Genomic DNA, 23,539 nt, shown 5'->3' with positions numbered 1-23,539 from the left:
ATCTTACCATGGAGGTACACCTTAGATTGTCAACCTTATTCCAGGTCTACAGGGTATGCTCTATGAAGAAAGATTGAAAGAATTAAATCTTTTTAACCGAAGGAGGCGTAAAATGACAGGAGACATGGTGGAAGTGTTCAAAATCATCAAGGGTATAAGTAATGTGGATGCCAGCTACTACTTCAAAATCAATCTGCTATCAAGAACACAGGGTCGGAGGTGGAAACTAGCTAAAAGGAGATTTCAGACTAACATCAGGAAGCAATTCTTTGCAGAGCGCGCTGTGAACACACGGAACCAACTACCTAGTTGTGTCGTTCAGAGTAGCACCTTAGAGACTTTCAAATCCAAACTCGATAGTTATTTCAACACGCTATATGAATAGGAATTTGGTGCGCTTTGTTGTCCTGAATGGCCAGTTCTTGTCAAAAGCTTTCTAATGTTTATAGAAGTGTTCCCTCACCCACATTCTGAAGTGGTTTCAGCTCAGAAGATTAACAACCAGTTGTTACATCTTATCGCATCACACCTATTATCTTAAAGCTTGGTTCTTCTCACTTTCGCTTCATTTGGTGGAGAAGGCTGTTCTCGTATCCATGAGGTACACAACGTTTCATCCTCCTCTTGTGTAACGGGTAGGAGACCTGACTTCCTGAGGACAACAAAAATCGCGGATGCCACTGAGATAGGTGGCATACAACAGTTGATCACTCTATGGATAAAACTTCTTCTGTGTAAGTATCAGCTTGTACATTTCAGTTTCAGTTTGCATATAAATCTATTCATAAATCTATTCATGTTCCTAATTCCAACCCTGATGCCAGTTCCTGTTCAGACAAAACTCCAGCTCACACTCTGGACCCAGACTCCTATCACAAATCAGAATCAGGTTTAATATCACTGGCATATCTCGTGAAATTTGCTGATTTTGTGGCAGCAGTACATTGCAATACGTAATAATAAATCACTGTAAATTACAGTAAATATATACATAAAGGTTAAATTAAATAAGTAGAGCAAAAAGAGAAAAAAAAAGTAGTGAGGTAGTGTTCATGGATTTAATGTTCATTCAGAAATTGGATGGCAGAGGGGAAGAAGCTGTTCCTGAATTGTTGAGTGTGTGCCATCCGGCTCCTGCACCTCTTCCCTGATGGAATGACTTGGGTGATGGGGTCCTTAATGATGGACGCCACCTTTTTGAGGCATCGCTCTTTGAAGATGTCCTGGATGCTGGGGAGGCCGGTGCCCATGATGGAGCTGGCTGAGGTTACAACTTCCTGCAGCTTATTTTGATCCTGTGCATTAACGCCAACACTCCATGCCCCCACCCCCATACCAGAGAGTAATGCAGCCGGTTAGACTGCTCTCCAAGATATATCTGTAGAAATTTAGAGAGTCTTTGGTGATGTACCAAATCTCTTCAAACTCCTAAAGCAATATGGCCGTTGTCGTGCATTCTTTGTAGCTGCATTGATATGTTGGGCCCTAAATAGATCCTCAGAAATGTGGACACCCAGGAACTTGAAATTGCTCGCCCTTTCCACTTCGGATCCCTCTATGCGGACTGTTTTCCCTCCTCTTACCCTTTCTGAAGTCCACAGTCAGTTGTTTGTTCTCACTGACATAGAGTGCAAGGTTGTGCTGCGACACCGCACAACTAACCCATTTCCAGCCCACCGCCCAAACCCTAGCACCAGCTGCATACCCATCCCACAATCCAGACCTCAGCTCTAACTTCAAACCGGCCCATGTTCCTGGCTGTTGTGACTGTGAGCAAGGTTACCAGAGGGACACTGAAGCTATTGGATATAAAAGTTTTTATTTAGCAAAATGAGCGGCAGGCATAATTTTCGAGACACTCTTGGAAGAAGAGGCCTGCCTGACCCAATATTACATGACATTCTTAAATGCTAAAGATCAAAGCTAACAGCAGGACAATTCCATATTACAATGTATCTACAACGCTTCCTTTGAATTATATATGATTTTCAAACCATTCCATCTTCACACCCACGCTCCAGACACCCAAAATGAAGGTTAATTCCCACTGACTCTGGGATGCATTCATGCATATGCAGACATCTGAGGTCAAATGGAATGTCCCTTTGTTTGCAATCAACCTCTAAATGCAGCTCCAGGAAGACCATTGTTCAGACCTGCATTTTAAATTCAATCTACTATCCATCTTCAGGTCTGAAGACTGGCTGCTGTTGAAATTAGCATTTTCTATATACCATAACTCCAGAATACACCCTAACACTGATTCCCAATGTCTTTAATCCACCCTTCATGGTAATGTGGATCCATGTGGTTTTTAAGCTAGTAAATAATGAGACTTCAGTGTTATGTAACCAAAAATGCTGGAAGCACTCAGCATCTGTAGGAGGGTGATGTTTCAGGTTGTCAGAACTGGAAAAAAGTTTACGAAAGCAATATGTTCAGATGCTGGAATTCTGTGATCCAACTGGAAAATGCTGTTAATGCTAAATGTGTTAGGCAACTTCTGTGGCGAAGGAAGCAGGGATGGTTTTAATGAATGATCATTGAAACATTGGTAAAGCAGACCTAAACCTTTCTGAGCTTTGGTTAGCAGGAAGTCTTTAAAACTTAGCAACTAAGCTGAGTAGATGCAATGATAATGTGCTCCATTATTTAAAAACACACTGAAGCAAGGCATCGGATGGATTTCTGCACACAGCAGAAAGTCAGGGTATAAAGAGCAGATGTCAAAATCACTGTTTCATTAATTTAGAGACAGGTAGGGCCTGTGGGCTCAGTAGTTATGCTGTTGGGTGAGGGACCACATCTTCAGAGATCCCCACCACCCAGGCTATGCTGTCTTCTTGCTACTGTCATCAGGAAAAAGACACGAGAGCATCAGGACTTGTTCCACCAGGTTCAAGAACAGTTACCACCCCTCAGCCATCAGACTCGTGAATAAGAGGGAATAACTACACTCACTTGCCCCTCATCAAAATGTCCCCGCAACCAAAGATCTCAGTTTAAAGACTCTTTATCTCATTATCTCAGACTCTGGTTATTTATTGCTATGTATTTACATTTGCATTTTGCAGTTTGTTGACTTCTGCACCCGGGTTGATCGTTCATTGATCCTGTTATACCTATCATTCTTTAGATTTGCTGAGTATGCCCACCGGGAAATGAATCTCAGCCGACATATATGTATTTTGATAATAGAATTTACTTTGAACTTCTGAACTTTGAAAGTCATTAAAAAGAAGGCATAGTTGGTCCATTGTCTGAGCAATAAAGGACAGGATCACTCCCATAAGAATTTGTAATTCACCTCATTTAGATCAGGAAAGATGAAGTTAATGTCACATTCTCTTGTGTCCTGATATGTACCTTATTCTAGATGCTTAATATCCACTCGTGTTCACAATGGTGTGAAGAAGGGCATCTCTGAACGCACAACACGTCGAACCTTGAAGCAGATGGGCTACAGCAGCAGAAGACCACAAAAATACACTCAATGGCCACTTTATTAGGTACAGGAGGTACAGAATAAACCGGCCATTGAGTGGACATGTATAGAAGCTTCTTCATGTGGATAAACATAATCCTGCATGAAGGCCAACACAAGCCATCAAACGAGTATTTTAATTCCAGCACATTACAGAAAATTATCTATCATTCTTAGAACATAGAACATAGAATAGTACAGCACAGTACAGGCCCTTCGGCCCACAATGTTGTGCCGACCCTCAAACCCTGCCTCCCATATAAGCCCCCACCTTAGATTCCTCCATGTACCTGTCTAGTAGTCTCTTAAACTTCACTAGTGTATCTGCCTCCACCACTGACTCAGGCAGTGCATTCCGCGCACCAACCACTCTCTGAGTAAAAAAACCTTCCTCTAATATCCCCCTTGAACTTCCCACCCCTTACCTTAAAGCCATGTCCTCTTGTATTGAGCAGTGGTGCCCTGGGGAAGAGGCGCTGGCTATCCACTCTATCTATTCCTCTTATTATCTTGTACACCTCTATCATGTCTCCTCTCATCCTCCTTCCCTCCAAAGAGTAAAGCCCTAGCTCCCTTAATCTCTGATCATAATGCATACTCTCTAAACCAGGCAGCATTCTGGCAAATCTCCTCTGTACCCTTTCCAATGCTTCCACATCCTTCCTCTAGTGAGGCGACCAGAACTGGACACAGTACTCCAAGTGTGGCCTAACCAGATAGCTGGTCATCCAGCCCTGAAATTACTTAAACCAATGATTCTATCAGAATTCTGTGAAAGTCCCATCTAAATTTTAAAAATAATTTTTTATCTGTTTTTATTTATTGACATGCGGTGTGGAGCAGGAATTTCCAGCCCTTCGAGCTATGCCACTCAGCAATCCCACAATTGAATTCCTAGCCTAATCACGGGACAATTTACAACGTCCTACCAACTACCAACCAGTAGCTCTTAGGAGTATGGGAGGAAACCGGAGCACCCAGAGGAAACACACACAGTCACAGGGAGAATGTGCAAACTCCTTACAGGCAGAGGCGGGAATTGAACCTGGGTCACTGGGACTGTAAAGCGTTGTGCTAACCACTACACTACCCTGACACCTAAATTGTTATTTGCACTCAACGCTATAGACTCAAAGAGTTATTTGTAGCTTTCGTAAGAGCAGTTTTACGTGAGTTCTGAAATAAAAAGTGGACATTTTTTCCTTCTTGGAGTTACTTCCATATGAAAAATTAAAATCTGGAGGTAACACTTAACCTTCCAGCAACGTCCAGCAAGGAAATTTACAAGGATGTTGCTTGGATTGGGGAGCATGCCTTATTAGATTAGATTAGATTCAACTTTATTGTCATTGTGCCGAGTACAGATACAAAACCAATGAAATGCATTTAGCATCTGACCCCAGAAATGCAAAGAATAGTGTTATTCATAAAATAACTGGAAATAAAAAAAGTGCTATAGCACACAAATATAGAAGTACTGAGACAGTACAATACGGATGCAATACTGCTTAGTGCTGTGATGAGAGGTTCAGCAGGGTCACAGCCTCAGGGAAGAAGCTCTTCCTGTGCCTGCTGGTGCAGGAGCAGAGGCTCCTGTAGCACCTACCGGATGGGAGGAGAGTAAAAAGACCATGGTTAGGGTGAGATGCATTCCTGATAATACTCCCAGGCAGCATTTATGGTAGATGTTGTCAATGGTGGGCAATTATGAAAACAGATTGAGTGAACTCGGCCTTTTCTCCTTGGAGCGACTGAGGATGAGAGGTGACCTGATAGAGGTGTATAAGATGATGAGAGGCATTGATCGTGTGGATAGTCAGAGGCTTTTTCCCAGGGCTGAAATGGCTGCCACAAGAGGGCACAGGTTTAAGGTGCTGGGGAGTAGGTACAGAGGAGATGCCAGGGGTAAGTTTTTTACGCAGAGAGAGGTGAGTGAGTGGTATAGGCTGCCAGCAACGGTGGTGGAGGTGGATTCGATAGGATATTTTAAGAGACTTTTGGATAGGTACATGGAGCTTAGAAAAATAGAGGGCTATGGGTAACCCTAGTAATTTCTGAGGTAGGGACATGTTTGGCACAACTTTGTGGGCCGAAGGGCCTGTGTTGTGCTGTAGGTTTTCTATGTTTCTATCAAATCATAAACTGTCAGTTCCAAGCATTTCCAGAATATCTAAACACACCAAGTTGTTCCTTCCTCCAGTCCCGACAATGGTTAATGAATTGATAAAGAAACTCCTAAAGGATCACAGCCCTGTAGTACAATCACCCAAATTCTAGTAAGGTTTTGTTTCAGGTGTAGTTTTCCTGGTAAACCTGACAGAGAGAAAAAAAAACTTCCTCCAAAGCGGAGTCTAATTTAAACTGCTAAACTGACTAAGCTTCTCAGCTCATGTTTCTGAACACTTAAGAGTGAGAAAAATGATGCACACGTGAAAGCTGCATAATCTTTATTTCATATTTGTCAACACAGTACACCCTGAAAAGCAATGCAAGCAATGCAATGTTTTGTAATGTCCCTGCAACCAGAGAGATATTTTACTGCTGTGTTTCAGGGGGAATTGTTGAGAATTCTGACTCACTGATTAGAACCAAGGTCAAAAGATTCCAGTAATTCAGTACATGCTGGAACGGATGCTGCCTGCGTAGCAAGATGTAAGAACGGAGGTGTGGGCTGTTCAACCTCTTCAAAGGGCGGCACGGTAGCGGAGTGGTGAGCACAGCGCTATACAATACCAGCGACCCCGGTTCAATTCCCACCACTGCCTGTAAGGAGTTTGTACGTCCTCCCCGTGACTGTATGGGTTTCCTCTGGGTGCTCTGTAACCCCCTTACAGTCCAAGGGCATACAGGTTGGCAGGTTGAAATTGGTCATTGTAAGTTGTCCCGTGACTGGGCTAGGATTAAATTGGGGGTTGCTGGGCAGCGTGGCTTAAAGGGGCAGAAGGGCCTACTCCCCACTGATTCTCAAATATATAAATAAATAAATAATCTTTCAACATTATCATGATTGATTAACTATCCTAACCTACATTGCCTCCATGTCTTTTAACTGCCAAAAACAAAAATCCACCTACGTATCTCCACGTTAAAATTATTAGTTGAGTCATTATTTGCAACGTTTGTGGGATAAGAATTCCACACATCTGGTGTTCTTTGTGTGGAGAAAAATCAGCTAAATTTCATCCTGAACAAACAAAATATTCTCTGAGTGCTGAGGAGTATGGCTTTGCAAAGTTTGGCTTTGACTGGCCTGGCTCTGAGTTTAAGATTATATCCTCACAGAGCACCAAAAGAAGATTTATGTTCAACTACACTTTCAAGATCCTATAAATTTCAAGCAAATTGCTCTTTAAACCAGGGGGTTCCCAACCAGGAGTCCACAGACCCCTCTCAGTTAATGGTAGAGGTCCATGGCATAAAAAAAGGTTGGGAACCCCTGCTTTGAACTTTTATATTCCAGGAAATCCAGTTTGATTTTATAGAACCTCTGCTCATAATGTGTCCCCCCTAGACTTGGTAATATTGTGCAACTATTGCTCTGAACTGCCATGTACTGCTGCACAGTACAGGTCGTCTGGCCCCCAGTGTCGGGCTGACCTTTTAGCTTATTCTAAGATCAATCTAACCTGTCCCTCCTACATAGCCTCCATTTTTCTATCGTCCATGTGCCTATCTAAGAGTCCTTAAATGCCCCTAACACATCTGTCTTGACCACCATCACTGCTAGGGGGTTTCCGCATTCCGTACTCCGCATAAAGGGCTTGCCTCTGACATCCTCCCGATACTTTCCTCCGATCATCACAAAATTATACCCACTAGTATGAGCCATTTCCACCCTGGGAGAGAGCCTCTGGCTGTCCACTCGGTCTATGCCTCCCATCATCTGCTACACATCTATCAAAACACCTCGTATCCTATCTCACTCCAACGAGGAAAAACCCGAGCTCGCTCATGATCAACGTGTTAGAAAATAAAGGCTGATCATGCCTTCCAAGATCAACGTATGCCTTCTAAAGTGTTCCTATGTTTTATATAAAAATAGCACAAACATTTTCTGATTGGCAATACTGTTTAATTAAGCCTTCGCGTTAGTAGTAGGAGAATAAAGTATGCAATGAGGAAGTTCCTGAGGCAGTCCGACATTGAGTTCAATGCTGACTGGCAACTCATGCAACACGGCTGGTACCAAACTGCCAATCCTTTGAGTTCATCAGGTGCGGGGAGAGGGGAAGCTTGCTACATGCTCTTCATATCATACTGCCCAGATTTGCTTATCTAGACAGCTAGGACATAATATCCATTGTCAACTCTGACCGACAGTGGCCTCAGCTCAGGAAAATCCAGATCGAACATTGATCAATCATCAGCCAGCTCCATCACAGACGCTAGACTCCCCAGCATCCAGGACATCTTCAAGGAGCGATGCCTCAGAAAGGCAGCATCCATCATTAAGGACCCCCCACTACCCAGGACTTGCCTTCTTCTCATTGCTACCATCAGGAAGGAAAGAGGTACAGAAGCCTGAAGGCACACACTCAACAATTCAGGAATAGCTTCTTCCCCTGTGCCGTCAGATTTCTGATTGGACATTGCACCCATGTACACTAACTCACTACTTTTCTTTTTGCACTTATTTAATTTAACTTCACATATATTTACATATATGCAAAAAGCAGAAAAAGTAGTGAGTTAATGTAATTTATTGTACCGTCTTACTGTAATTTACAGTTGTTATTAATATATATTGCATTGTACTGTGGCCGCTTAACAAATTCCACAATATTTACCAGTGGTATTAAACCTGATTCTGGATTTTTCTTTCTCTAACTGTGCGGTCCGTGTTGTGAAGATGCACAACAAATACGTCTAAAAAAAAGATGGAGACACAAAGGGCTGCAGACGTTGGAATCTGGAGCAAAAAAAAAACAATAAACAGCTCGTGAAAATCAGCTGGCCCAAAACACTACCTGACCCACAGAGTTCCTCCTGCAGAGATTATTTTTTGTGCATTTGAAATACTGCAGTTCTCCTGTGGACGTCATAATTACTAAAAACCCATGGGGCAAGAGTTTATGTCCCACCTTGATACATGCAGTAGCCACTTTATTAGGCATCCCCTGTACCTGATAAAGTGGCTACTGAGTACACGTTCATGGTCTTCTGCTGCTGTAGAACATCCACTTCAAGGCCCTGCATGCTGTGCATTCAGTGATACTCTCCTCACACCACTGATGTAACAGCCGGTTTGCTGCCACTTCCGGTCAGCTTGACCCTGTCTTGCTATTCTCCTCTGACATCCACATCAAAGTCACCTCCCACTCCGATGCTTGCGTGAGCAGCACCTGAATCTCTTGCCCATGCCCGCAATGAGGTGCAGCCACCTGACTGGCTGATTAGATACTTGCGTTGGCGAGCAGGGGATTCAGCTCAGGGCCAGCAACCCTAAAGCAAAGTTGTTACGGAAACCGCAATGAAGAACCCCTTTACGCCTGAGTGGGACGGTGTTCCTGAGACTTGCGTGACTGACAGTACGAAAGCAGAGAGGAAGCTACTGACATGATGGAGAAAGCCCTGAACACCAGCAGAAATGGAGGACCTTCATCGCCAGCGGTGTAACGCAGCAAGTAAGCACACGGTGTAAATAGTAAAGTGCCCATAAAGTTGTTATGGGTTAGAATTCAATTAATCTGTGGGCTTGCTGAGGGCACACAGAGAATTTATTGCTGAAGCTGCTGTATCATGTCTAAAGCCAGCTCGTTACCAGGAAAGTTACCTCCCCAACCCTGTCCAGTACACATATGACTTGAGTCTTACACTTGTGGTTGATTCCTAATATAGCCAGAGCGACTGTGGACAGACAATAATGCACTATTTTGTTGGCCACATCCCGGCAAAAATCAAGTGAGGGAAGAATTGATCTCAATATATTTTCCTTCATTCCTTTGTAAATTATTAGCGGAAATCCGAAAAATTTTGCCTCTCAGTTCCTCGGAATGTGCCATTTCAGTTTGTAAAAGCATAAATACCTTTATGCAATCTCTTTTTTAAAGTAGGATGTACCTGTATAGGAGCTCATATGCAGACAGCAAAGTGTAGAAAGGGGAGAATCGCTAACCAGTTAATCTGTTTAAAGACTGCCAGTTCATGCACAGATACTGGAAGCATTGGAAAGGGTACAGAGGAGATTTACCGGGATGCTGCCTGGTTTAGAGAGTATGCATTATGATCAGAGATTAAGGGAGATAGGGCTTTACTCTTTGGAGAGAAGGAGGATGAGAGGAGACATGATAGAGGTGTACAAGATATTAAGAGGAATATATAGAGTGGATAGCCAGCGCCTCTTCCCCAGGGCACCACTGCTCAATACAAGAGGACATGGCTTTAAGGTAAGGGGTGGGAAGTTCAAGGGGGATATTAGAGGAAGGTTTTTTACTCAGAGAGTGGTTGGTGCGTGGAATGCACTGCCTGAGTCAGTGGTGGAGGCAGATACACTAGTGAAGTTTAAGAGACTACTGGACAGGTATATGGAGGAATTTAAGGTGGGGGCTTATAAGGGAGGCAGGGTTTGAGGGTCGGCACAACATTGTGGGCCGAAGGGCCTGTACTGTGCTGTACTATTCTATGTTCTATGTTCTATGTTCTATGTACTGCCTGTACTTACACAAAAGACCTTTTTCATCTAATTGGGCAGGCAACCGGGGTGCTAATTTAATGCTCCCCTTTCTTAAGCACTGGTCTAAGTTGCCAGATCAACTGATGCTTAAATTCTGATGTGAAATGAACCTATAAGACCATAAGTCCATAAGATGTAGGAGCAGAATTAGGCCATTGGGCCCATGAGTCTGCTCCACTATTTCATCATGCCTGATCTATTTTCCCACTCAGCCCCTATATCCTGCCTTCTTCCTGTATCCCTTCATGCCCTGACTAATCGAGAATCTGTCAACCTCTGCCTTAAATATATCCAATGACTTGGCCTCCGCAGCCACCTGTGGCAACAAATTCCACAGATTCACTACTTTCTGGCAAAAGAAACTCTTCCTTATCCCCATTCTAAATAGACATTCCTCAATTCTGAGGCTGTGCCCTGTGGTCTTAGACTTCCCCGCCATAGGAATCATCCTCTCCATGTCCATCCTATCTACTCATAAACTTCCAACTCACAGCTGAAAGAGTTGCCACCAAGCCCTGGCCAAAATCACCCTAAGGCTGGTGATCAGAACCAGGTTTGAGATCGAGTCACATGTCAGAGAGAAGGAACAGGAAGGACGATTGAGGAGTGGGTGAAGGGGCGGGTGCAGATTGGTGAGGAGTGTTTCTGAAGGACGGCATTGAAACAACCATGTTCTGATAATCGATGGTGATTACTCAAAAATCACGTCATGGTTTGAATTGGAAAGATGTACAATATACAGCATGTTAAACTTTGTACGCCATTCATTGCTTTCCTCTTTCTTTGATACACGGACCAATTTGCATATGACCTTCTGACTCTTAAATGCACATTCTTTACTTCTGTTTTCCTTATAACATCGACTAAGGCCAATGGGCCCATTGACTCATGCCCTCCCCAATGATTCCTTGACTACTCACCTATATTAGCCATAATTTATAATAGCCTGCTAACTTGCTATTTTGTTTTTTTTAGGATGTGGGAGAAAGTCAGCATGCTGGGAGAAATCCATGTGTCACAGGGCAGGGAGAACGTGCAAACATAGACAAGGCACAAAATCAGGTCTCTGGACCCAAATGCTGAGACACTAAGCCTTCTGGATTATAGGTGCTGGGTTAAGGTGTTATCTTTCTTATTATTAAACTTCTAGCTCTTACTTATTGGAAAAAAACCTACAACATTGTTACCTAAATTAATGAAGACTTGAAAGTCTCTGCACTCTCACCCAAGACCAAAGGAATTCAATAACATTTACTTAGCGAGGGTACAAAAAGGCAACAAGATGAATTTAGTTCAAATTATTTATTAAAAGTTGGTTGAAATAAATAATACAAAAAATATATATTAAATTAACTTCTATACAATATTTAATATACCCATTAATAGTAAATACTGCCCTGCTGTTACGTGCACTACCTCACAATACTCAAAATGTGGTCTGACCAACGTCTTATAAAGCCCTTATTATCCCAGTGTCTTCATCTCTGTCATATTTGCTCCAACAATGAGAACTTTCCTCATAGGTATCTCTGTAGTTGCTGTCAAAGCTCTTGATTGCGTTTCCTGCACCTACGATCTCACCTCCCCCTCTTCCAGGACAGAGCAAGGATAGAGTTTCCCTTGCCCTCACCTTCTGCCCCACCAGCCTGTATTCAGCAGAACACTCTCTGCAACTTCCATCGTCTTCAAAGCAATTCCACAACTCCCACAAGCCCACACCTCCATTCCCAACCACCACCCCCTCCTTACGCTTCTTTCCCTTGCAATCAAAAGCAATGCAGCAATTCTTATGGAGTCATAGAGTCATACAGTATGGAAGTAGGTCTTACAGTCCAAATAGTCTCTGTTGACCTCAGCATCTTCTGCTACCCCAGTTGCCCACATTTGGACCATAAATGTCCCTCCCCTCCATGCACCTATCCAAATGTCTCTTAAATATCACAGTTGGACCCAACCCAACCACTTCCTCTGGCAGACTCTCTGACTCCTGTACAGTGTAACCACCTTCTCATTCTGAAGTCCTATATGGTGCGGCTGTTGTCCGGCGGGAAAAGCTGCTTAACAGATGATGAAAATGTTTTAAAATGTGCGACACATAGCGTTTAAACTTTGTCAGAACTGAACATCCTTGACATTTTTGTTGAAAAACGTTGCTGGTGGGCTTTAGGGAGCACTCTAAAGGTTTGGGAACCTGAGAACCTTTGATATCTAGAATTAACTGGAGGTTTGATTCCAGTGATGTGAGCTGTGTTTGAATACTTTGAAGGTAATCATGCAGTTTTTTATTTGAAGGATTCAGGTTCTTCTGCTGAGCAGTTATGTGACTCATGTGCCATTTGAACTGTTTTGCACCAATAAATATTTGCTTAAACATTTCATTTTCCTTCTTGTTATCCAGATGCTTACTGGGAAGACACTTCACTTCGCCACTGCAGCCACGTTTTTTATAATAGATCCCGTCAAATGGGCTTCCCTGGGCAGAAATCTGAAAGGAAAGGACATTTTAATTAATAGAAATATAGAGCATATTGCACTGATGTAACACATTTAACTTTACTAAATATCATAAGGCAAAAATAAACACTATATACAGCCATAAACAAAAAAATTAAGTGATTGAACATGAATGACATATTCATTGCCATGGGCGACTGTGGAGACTGAATCATTGGGATTTTTTAAGGCAGAAGTTGATAGGTTCTTAATCAGTCAGGGTGTCAAAGGTTACGGAGGGAAGGCAAGAGAATGGGGTAAGAGGGACAACAAAGATGGAAAGGTAAAGTAGACTCAATGGCCTAATCTTGCTCCTATGTTTTTTTTGATCTTACGACCAAAATGTTAGATTTAGAAGAAGGATTTAAGGAAGCCTTCAAAGAGCCAAGTACAAATGTAGGGGCCGTGGATCTGTTCTCTATCTGCTTTCTATCTTTGAGTAGCCATGACAACAAGGTTAATGAATGCAACTCCAAAGCATAAGATACTGAAAGTAACAGTGCAGTCGATTGGGTTGACGCGTAGTAAGTGCTGTTTTATTTGCTACAATTCATAGGAGCATGCTGAAAAGTAGTTGACATATTGTTTGGGTAAATCAACAGGAAATATTCTATTAGCAAAACAGCCACAATTAATTTACTGGAAATTTTAATGTTATTTGACAATACTTTTACAAGTATGGAAATGGATTTTCACTTTAGACTCATTTTCTGACTTGCATCATTTCCTGTTTTTCTTTCATCTTCACCAACTAGTTCTAGTCTGGGCAGAGCTAGCCTTAGCAGTATCACAGAGGTGGCAGAGGCAAACTCCAGGTGGGGTGAGGTGGTAGCATATCTCAACCGGTCTGACTTGAAAGGGTGGGATGAAAGCCAACCCTGACCTGACACAACAGTTCGTGCCACTTCAAATATGCCACACTAACTGTCCTATTTTGAAAGATTTCCATGATGTATATCTAATAGTAAGACAAGCAACAAATTCGTAGGCACAAGAGACAGTCGATGCTGGGATCTGGAGCGAGAGGAAAAATCAACATTGCTGGAGGAACCCAGCAAGTCAGGCAGCAAGTTTGCTTCATTCATTCACAAGGAGAGAAGCATAAATCAGATTCAATTTATCTTCCCCGCTTCAAATCAGGCAGCACAGAAGCTTCATCCATGCCGACCGTGATGTCCTTCCACACGTCCTTTCCTATCCAAGTACCTATTAAAATGCCTTGTAATCGTTGTAATTGTATCGCCCTCTACCACTTCCTCTGCGGTTCCATCGTAAATCCATCCTCAGTGTGAAAACTTGCCACGCACATCTCCTTTGAACTTCTCCCCTCATCTTGAACCCATGACCCATGACCCATGACTTGCCCACCCGAGAAAATCGGCTCGAATTATCCATTCTATCTATGCCCCTCGTAATTTGATAAACCCCTCGTCCTTCTACATTCCTGTAAGAATAAAGCCATCTTTTGCAATCTCTCTTGATAACTAAAGCCTTCCATTCTAGGCAGTATGCTGGGGAATCTTTTCTCCACTCTCTCCATTGATATCACATCCTTCCAATTGTTCAATGACCAGAACTGCACAAAATACTCCATATGCAGTCCAAACTATGTTTTGTACAGCTGCAGCTTAACATCCAAAATCATATGCTCATTGCCTCAACTATGAAGGCAACCATACTACCTGTTACCCTGTCCACCTGCATCTCCATTTCCTCTGAGCTGTGCATTTGAACGCCAAGGTCCTTCTGTACATTAATGCTCCTCAGATACTTGTCATTTATTCTACATCACCAACAAGAGAGAATCTGCTGATGCTGGAAATCCAAACCAACACACACACACACACACACACACACACACACACACACACACACACACACACACACACACACACACACACACACACAGTGCTGGAGGAACTCAGCCAGCCAGGCCCCGTCAATGGAAAAGAGTAAGCAGTCAACGTTTTGGGCCAAGACCCTTCCTTAGGTCCTGATGAAGGGTCTCGGCCCTAAACGTTGGCTGTTTACTGTTTACCATTTATTCTACATGTCCTACCAGAATTTGGATTGTTCGAAGTGCATTACTTCACACGTATCCGGATTAAATTCAATCTGACACCGCTCTGCTCAACGTTCCAGCTGATCTGCTTCCCACTGCATCCTCAGACAGCCTTCCTCACTGTCAACAACCCCACCAGTTTTCGTCTGCAAACTTACTAAGCCAACCATCCACATTCTCATCTCAGTCATATATTTTAGACAACAAGGGTCCCAGCTCCAAACCCAGCAGACTCCCACTCAGAACACACTACAACCCTCTTGCTCTTATCACCAAGACGTTAAGATCTACTTTACCAGTAGATGCAGAGGAGGCGAGGGAGGACGATACAACTTGGATCAGTTGTGAATAACTTTCTAACCTAACTCTAAACCATATAACCACATCTATCACACTGCCTTCAATAATTTTCTTAGATAGCTTCTCAAAAGACTCAATAGGAATTGTAATGTATAATCCCCTCTGCACAAAATCATGCTGACTCCTTCTAATCAGTCCCTGTCTTTCCAGGTGGACATAAATCCTGTCTGTCCGGCAGCTTACCCATCAGGTTCAGATTTGGATTTGTTTATGTGTCATATGTACATTGAAGTATATGGTGAAATGTTTTGTTTGCATTAACAGCCGACGTAACCTAACTATGTGCTGGGGGCAGCCTGCAAGTACCGCCACACATCCCGGGGCCAACATAGTTTGCAAAATTGTTTAGCAGAACAAGGCGCGCAGCAATGGTGGTAACACCACAGCAAGTGACAAAACAAACCAAGACGTGGGAGTAGCCTCCAAACCCAGGATGGATCAATTCCAGATCTCCAACCACCAGTCCCTGAGCCAGAATCTCAGACTGGCAGATATCAGACCTCCCGCTTCCCAGGGGTCTCAACCAGCAGGCTTTGATTTCTGAAGTCAGCGAGTCCATATGTGTGTAATGATCTTTAACTACTTTCTGATGGTAATCAAATTCTTGTGTTCTTATACATAAGCGGCCATTATCTAAATTCTGCTCAATCTACTGTCAAGACTGGGTACAACTTGTCTGGGAAACAGTAATGAGACCTTAAGTCCTTTTTTTTCTGTGCTTCTCACCTTCCCCTCTCTATGCTGGTCATCCCTCCTCTCCAAAGTCAGTCTTGATGCAGGGTTTCACTACCAACGGGTTTTCTCTAATGCTACATACAAGCTCTTGACTGCATCAGGAAATGAAAATGCTGCGCCGTACAATATTAAGTGGCTTCATGACTGTGCTGAGGGTATGGGTGGGGTTTGCCCTGTGCGTGCATCTCAATGTATCTAAGAATTTGAATTCGCTCTAGTAAGTGCAGGTAGGACCTGCATCTTCCTGTTCAATTGCTCACTTCATCTATGACCTGCAGTCTTGCTACTTTCACAACCTGCTGTATTTTTTTTTAACCTCGATTTCATTATTTTAGGTATGGCATTCTGAGAGATCTCCACTTTGTAAGTGGGATAAGCTTCAAGTTCAGTCAATCACAGGTCCGGTTGCATGCAGAAATCGTCATCCACACTGGCCCAATAACAGACCCTGAGAAAACGAGAAAATTATCTGACATATAGAATTTTAACATCTTCCAACCAAAGAACCTTCGAATTCTTGCCCATTTATAGAATCCTAGAAACATTCAGGTTGGAAATGGGCATTTGGGCCAGCTTGCTCACACTGACCAGTTGGTACTCTTCCATATTTACCCATCACCACAGGCAAAATCCCGGGATATTGAGGGGGTGCTCAATTGAGAAGGAAAGCACAGGTTCGTCTACACTTGATCGAGTGAATTCCTCGGAATCAACTACGTTAGTAGGACTGGAGTCACATATAGACCGGATTGGGTTCCTCTCTGAATACTTATAGCAAGCTGTTACTATCTCGTCACCGTTATCAATGCTAATATTTTATTCCAAATTTCTTAACTTACTGAACTTAAGTTCCTCCAACTGTTAGAACAGGACTTGAAATCATACCTTTGGATCAATTTTTCAAGCATCTTGGCATTAGCCAATCAAGTTAACCATTCAACCTCAGCCAATGAAGCAGCACTACCAAAAGCAAATAAGTGCCCTCAACGCAACTTCTTAACAAACTGATCCAACAATAATGGAGGTACTGAATTCACAAGCTGCCAATAGGCCTCTAGTTACCAACAAACATCCTGAACCAGATTCTTTCCATCCCAGTCATGGCCACAAGAAACAGAGGTGACAGAAATATACAGTGGTCAGAACTTGATCATGTCTCCCTTAAGCCTCTCATGGTACTTTTATTTGACCTACCACCACCAGCAGTAGGTGTTCATACTAATGGTGTGGGCGATCTTAAGTCCCAGCTGAGGAGGGCTGTGCATTAACCTGTTGTCCTGCTACTTCTCCAAACTGGGAATAAAAGTTATTGAGTCTGCAGGAAAGTGCTGATAGAGAACTCAATGAATTACATGTTAATAGTTCCAGGATTAAAATTGAACCTAAATATGCAATTTCAAAATAAATATCTGAAATTAAAAATTATAAAAGAAATGTAAATTCTTACATATAACTGTAGTACTGCAGGAGCAGAGTCGTTCAGTTGAACTGTCAGTCCGTAACAATTTCTTATTGCTTTTCTTAAGTCAGTATTTGCATTGATATTGAGACAAGATAAAGAGAAAAGCACAAGTACATATAGGGCCCCTGAAAAAGAAAGTAAAAAGTTTTAATTTTTTTTTAAGTTTAAAAAGTGCAACAAGTTATCTCATCCAATATTACACATTTGCCCTCTGCAATACATTCAAGAATCTTGCAATAATTTTAAACATCCATTTACAGCAAGAAAAAAACATTTCCAGATGCTAAATGTCACATGAAATATAACTACGCGCAACTTGCCGGAGACCAGAGAAACAGCTGTGCGAGTGGGAATTACCTGCTCCAAGTTCCATTCTTTGGCAGTTCAGATACATGAATGTAGAAAGCAAGTGGCTGAGCTCTTTAAAGTGCATCCTGCTCAACAATTGGACAAGCAGTTCGGTTACGTGTGTACGGAAGTGTAACCACAAAAACATGTTACAGGAACTTCTTTGGCTCATTGATGAAATTTGCTTTGTCATAGACATGACATGGGCAGTCTGGTACTTTTGGTGTCGATGCATCACAGATTGGTGGAGTTAACTCAGCAATCAGACTGATGAAGTGGGGTGTATAGCTGTGTCGTGTCGAGCAGGAGCAGGATTTGGCACTCTACCACCTCCTTGGGTTGCATTTCAAAATGATTTATGAACATTGAAATTCCAACAAAGAAGAGTGACAATGTTAGCTACTTACGCAGGAGAGAACTGCAAATTTCCAAAGGCTAGAGGGATGACTGCATTAAATTAGGTTTTTTTTCATGTGGTGTTTTGCAAAGACTCTGGGTCAGGCTGCAGGGAAATCCTTGCTTTGTATCACGATCTTAGAGCCATTCATCCCAACTTGTCCACAGTAGCTATAATGTCCATCCGAGCTGGTCCCATTGCTGGCATTTGGTCCAGATCCCTCTGCACCACTTGCACATGCCTGTTCAAATGGCTTTTCAGCATTGTGATTATGTTCACCTCTTTAGCAGCTCATGACATATATATACCAACCACCGTCAGCATGCAGGAATTGTCTCCCAAGTACCTTTTAAATCTTTTCCCTCTAGGTTAAGTTCATGCCTGTCAGTTTTAGACTCTCCTACAGCAGGAAGATGTCAGTGACCAATCAATCCTCAAGAATTTATATATCTCTGTCACCTGTCAAGCTCCTATGTTCCAGGGAGAGGAAGTCCCAACCCATCCAGCTTCTCGTTATAACTCAAGCCTCCCCCGTCCCGGTAGCATCCTTGTGAATCTCTTCTGCACCCTTTCCAACTTAATGACATCCTTCCTATTGTGCAGAAATGTGCGCAGTACACAGTACTCCAAGTGTATCTCAGCAACGAGTTGACCAGTTGTAACGTAAATCCCCAGCCCATACATTCAATACCCAGACCAATGGAGGCCAAGGTTTCCGAGCACGTTCTTTACCACCCTGTCGACATGTGTTGGCAGGTTCAGTGGACTATGTACCCGTATCATAAGGTCTCTCTATAACTGAACACTCTCCAGGGCCTTACCACAAACATGAGAACACCTGCTGATGCTGGAGCTCCCAAGCAACGCACATAAAGTGCTGGAGGAACTCAGCAGGATCTATGGAAAAGAGTAAACAGCTGGTGTTTCGGGGCCTGGAGTCCTGGTGAAGAGTCTCGGCCCAAAGTGTCGACTGTTTACTCATTTCCATAGATGCTGCCTGGACTGCTGATCTCCTCTAGCATTTTGTGTGTGTCACCAGGGCTCCACCGTTTACTGTGTAACACCTGCCCTGCTTTAACTGGCCAGAACATCCACTTCTCCGACTAAACTGCAACCCCTCACTATTGTGTCTTGTGGATCCTGAAATCCTCTAACACATTTCTTGTTAATTTGTCAGAACTGAAGAGAGGAGGTGAATTTAAACCAAGCAAGAAACCGGCTTATTTGGTTTAACTCATTTTGAACTCACCGGGACTTTAATAGGACCCTTATCACTGAGCCAGAAAGCCACAGGTTCAAATTCTATTTCAAAAAATTGAGCAGAAGAGGCCTTTTCAATGCACAAACATAAACTATTCTCAATATTGTCATGCTCTCTCTGTCAGCAAAAGTCTCCGTTCCTTTATCCCTCAGATTCTTTTGCAGCTTCCTCACATAAATCAATAATCTCCACACTTCCTGTTAATGACTCTCACATTTTCCTACTCTCTGACTTGAGAAGTTTATTCTGAAAGCTTTATGTGTTTCATGGTGATTATTTACACATTGCTTGCCCTTGGTTTTGCTCTTTCCCAAAATGAAATCATTCTGTGCCAAATATATTTACACCTACATACATCGCCATTAACAGTTCACTTTACCTTCTTCCGGGCAGTGTCTTTACAAGACAGGTGACCCCAGCCATTATCAATACTCTTCAGAGGTTGTCTGCCTGGCGTTGGTGGTTGTATGACCAGGGCTCATGATATGCACCGGCTGCTCATATGACCATCCACCAGCTGGTCCCATGGCTTCACTTGACCCTGATCAGTAGAGGGGGTGTGGGGGGGCTAAGCAGGTGCTACATCTTGCTCCTCCTTTGGCAGAGACATATCCCTACCCCGTCACCATGTTGTATAAGTAGGTTCCGTATAATGGAGTTAAATAATGCCCTTGTCATTCCCGCCAAGCAACATGAGGGATGTTATACAGTGTCAAAGGTTCTATGTAAATACAGACCATTGTTGCTGCTACTGCTGTCCCTTAGCTTTGTGGATGTGAAGGAAAAAGTTTCTTTGGCATTTCCCAGTGATCTAAATCCAATGGGAAAAAAGCTCACAAAGGTCACTAATCCCCTCAAAAAATATCAGTTGAGTATCCTTTAATCCCTTTGAGATAGTTCCCATTATCTTTTGCCCCCAGATTAACACAGAGCTCTTCATTCTGTCTTACAAGGCCCACAATATTCCAATGAAAGCTCCCAGAATCCCATGGGAAAGGTGTGCATGGATCCAACATAAAGTGGGGAAGGTATCTCAGTTTTACATCTATCACAATGACTATCAACATTAGAAAAGATTTTAGAAAGTCTCTCCTTCGTCAAATGATAACGATGTACAATTTTAAATTGAATCAATGAATGGCTAGAACAAATTGAAGAAGAGTTAACCAGCTTCAATATCCACATCCAATCCCCTGTCATAAAAGTCAAATTGAGTTCCTTTCCCCAATCCTGTTTAATCTTAGATAAAGGACGCTTATCCCATTGTAATAATAAATTATAAATTCTTCCAATAGAACCCTTGATTTCTGTGTCTGACCAACATGTTACTGCATTTGTTACACTGATAGCTAGGAGGGCCATTTTGTTGAAGTGGAAGGATACATCAGTTCCCAGTTTGTCACAATGGTTCTCTCAAGTGAAGCTATGTCTTAGTTTGGAGAAATTTAGAAGTCGAACCTTTGAACCTTTATTTGATTTTGAGAAAAGATGGGGCTCATTTACTCGTTATTACCATTTGAGCTAATTGGTAGATTTCTTCCACGATTTAATTGTAAATTTTTTGGTATATTTTCTTTTCTTGCTGGCGGTTTGATGTTTATTTTTAGAAGCTGTTTGTATGACGCATGGCTCCGGGGTTGTACACCTAACAGGTTCTTTTTTTTTCCCCACTTTTTCTGCTTAGTAGGTTTTTTTGTTATCACAAATTTTTTTTTCAATCACTAAGATAATGTCTTTTTTGAGACATCGTAAGTGTTGTTACTTCAATGTACTCGTGTTATTTCTTTTGTATAATATAATGATAAAAAGATTTGAAAAGAAAGAATAAAGTGGGGAAGATTTAGCACTGTAACTCTCCCCGGACTGGGTACACTGCTGGCAGTGGACCATTACCGCTGTCTCCACCCCAAGTTTCACATACCGTGCGAAGACTGCACAGCCTTTCCATGTGAACCTGAAGCTCGGTCAGCGCGTTTCCCTTTTTGGCAGCAGCTTTGTAATCGTGGATCGTGTGCTCTGGCTCCGTTGTAGTCCGTGCTTCCTCCGCCGCAGCTCCAACACGCCCACACATAAGCGACTTTGGACGGTTGACCTTTGGAAAGACTGTGGGTCTTGTGATACCATGGCTGTCAGAGAAGCAGAAAGTTGGCACCCCTTCATCAGTTCCTGATTCCATTTGTTCTCTTGAGCAACTGCAGGGACCATTGCCAACCCGGCTTTGCATGGTTGTGGGATATTTCAAATTGCTAAATTCATGGAAACACTTATCTTTCCTGACGAAAGCAGCAGTATAGAAATTAGTTGGGCATTCTGCCTTCATATGTCTCTAGGTACTTTATCAAAGACCTACCCCCATCACAAAGCCAGGAGCAGATCACTAAAAACTCCACATTCGCTTCCTTTAAATAATGAGTCAGTGTGTGTCCACGCGAAGCGAGACCTGCCACCATGCAAACTTAAGATAATGATCGGCAGGTGCTGTTCACACGAGTTCCAGGAAATGAGCACCTCCAGTTACAGAGAGACTGCTCACCTCCCTCAGTCACCACTCCAGCAACTTAGCAACTTAACGTTGGTGCTGAAACGTGCGGCGATACTTGCAGGTTGCCTCCAGCGCACCCCGGGCGTGTTGGTTTGTTAACGCAAATGAGAAATTTCACTGTGCGTTTCAATGAAATTTTGAACCTTCTTAGTTAAATACCCCAGGGCAGAAATAGAGGGTTCTACACTGTCTGAAGTGCTACCTCTTTCTTGAAAAATTAAAATGCTGCGCTGGTGATGCCCAGCCACTGCATACTGGCCGCAAAAACCAAAACAAAGGAAACTACTAAATAACTTGTTAATAACCATCAACGCTAACAACACTAACAATGGAGAGGAAAGCAAAGGGTGGTCGAGGGTGGAGGCACAGGCTCAGGTGCCGGCGAGGAAGGGTCGTGGTGTCCCCAAGAGCATAGAAAGTCCCAACGTCTGATCAATTTAAGCACCAGGTTGAATTGGAAAGTCAACCACGGGCTGAATCATGGCTGGCAGCAGGGTCCAGGTCACAGAGCGGTCCGGGAACAAGGAACGAACCAATAGTTGGACAATTTAAGTCCCGAGCCAGATTGAGAAGGCCAGGGTGTCAGGACCGGAGGTGAGGGTCGGTTCTGGTCACTACTCCGTGATGTTTACTCAGCTCGACGCTGAACTGAAGTGCCGGCTGCAAAGATGCCTCGCCTCACATCCGTGGTCTCACAACGTTTACTCGGCTTTGCGACGAGCTGCCTCTGCTGCCCACAGCAGCTGGAGTGACGTCTGGCTTCGTGTCTTTCATAAAATTCTAGTTCTGAACGCTATTTTTAATGATTGCACAATTTTTATCTCTCTCTGCACTTTGGGGGTTTGATGAGTCTTTTGAGCTTTATTTGTTCTGTGGCTGCCTGTAAGGAGACGAATCTCAAGGTTGTATAATGTATACATATTTTGATAATAAATGTACTTTTGACTTTGATTGTCCTCCTTTAGGTGGTTTCAGGATGAGCAGAATCTTTATACCTGATACCCTGGCCACAATGCACAGCACAGAACAGACTGACCTACCATTATCACCTTGAATGCTCGAGCTTACTGTCCAGAGATTGGCGACAGCATTTTGTATGTTACTGTAGAGAATCTGAAAGCGCTTAATCAGCTATAGGGGGCTTTGGAACTTTGGAACAATCATGAAAATTGTGGATTAAGACAAAGATTCAAAATAGCTTCTTTACGAATCATCAACAATTTACCTGATGCTTGGGGACATGGCAATTCCTGAATGGAAAGCAATTTTATCAACACAGATATTTTATTCCAGTGGAGGTTTAAAGCAGCAACTAAGTGAACACTAACTACAAAATATGAATTTAATTTAAAAGAAAAGTAATATTTTCATTTTGATGAACTTCCTGTGGACAATGCAATTTCTTCGAAGCACTCTCAGCTGAAGGGCAGACTAATGTTTTCAAGGCTGTGTGGCTAGTGGTTTTTAGCTGATCAGTAATCAGGAATACAGCAAATAAGTATCTTGATGATGGGCTGGCGCTAGTCTTTGGTCTCCTGACAAGGCTTCGCTCTTTTGAATGCCATGAGTGGGCAGATTTCCATGGTCATTGCAAAGCCACGCACTAACGAGGAAACTCTGAGTCCAATGCAGAAGGCTGTGCTAGTCTGAGTCCATTGAAACCAATGCCTAAGTGAGGTTGACTTCCTCATCTCTTGGGAATGCTGCTTACATCTCTGCAGG

The sequence above is a fragment of the Mobula birostris genome, chromosome 31 (genome assembly GCF_030028105.1).
Source record: "Mobula birostris isolate sMobBir1 chromosome 31, sMobBir1.hap1, whole genome shotgun sequence".
Classification (NCBI taxonomy): Eukaryota; Metazoa; Chordata; class Chondrichthyes; order Myliobatiformes; family Myliobatidae; genus Mobula; species Mobula birostris.
Note: the sequence above shows the minus strand (reverse complement) of the source record.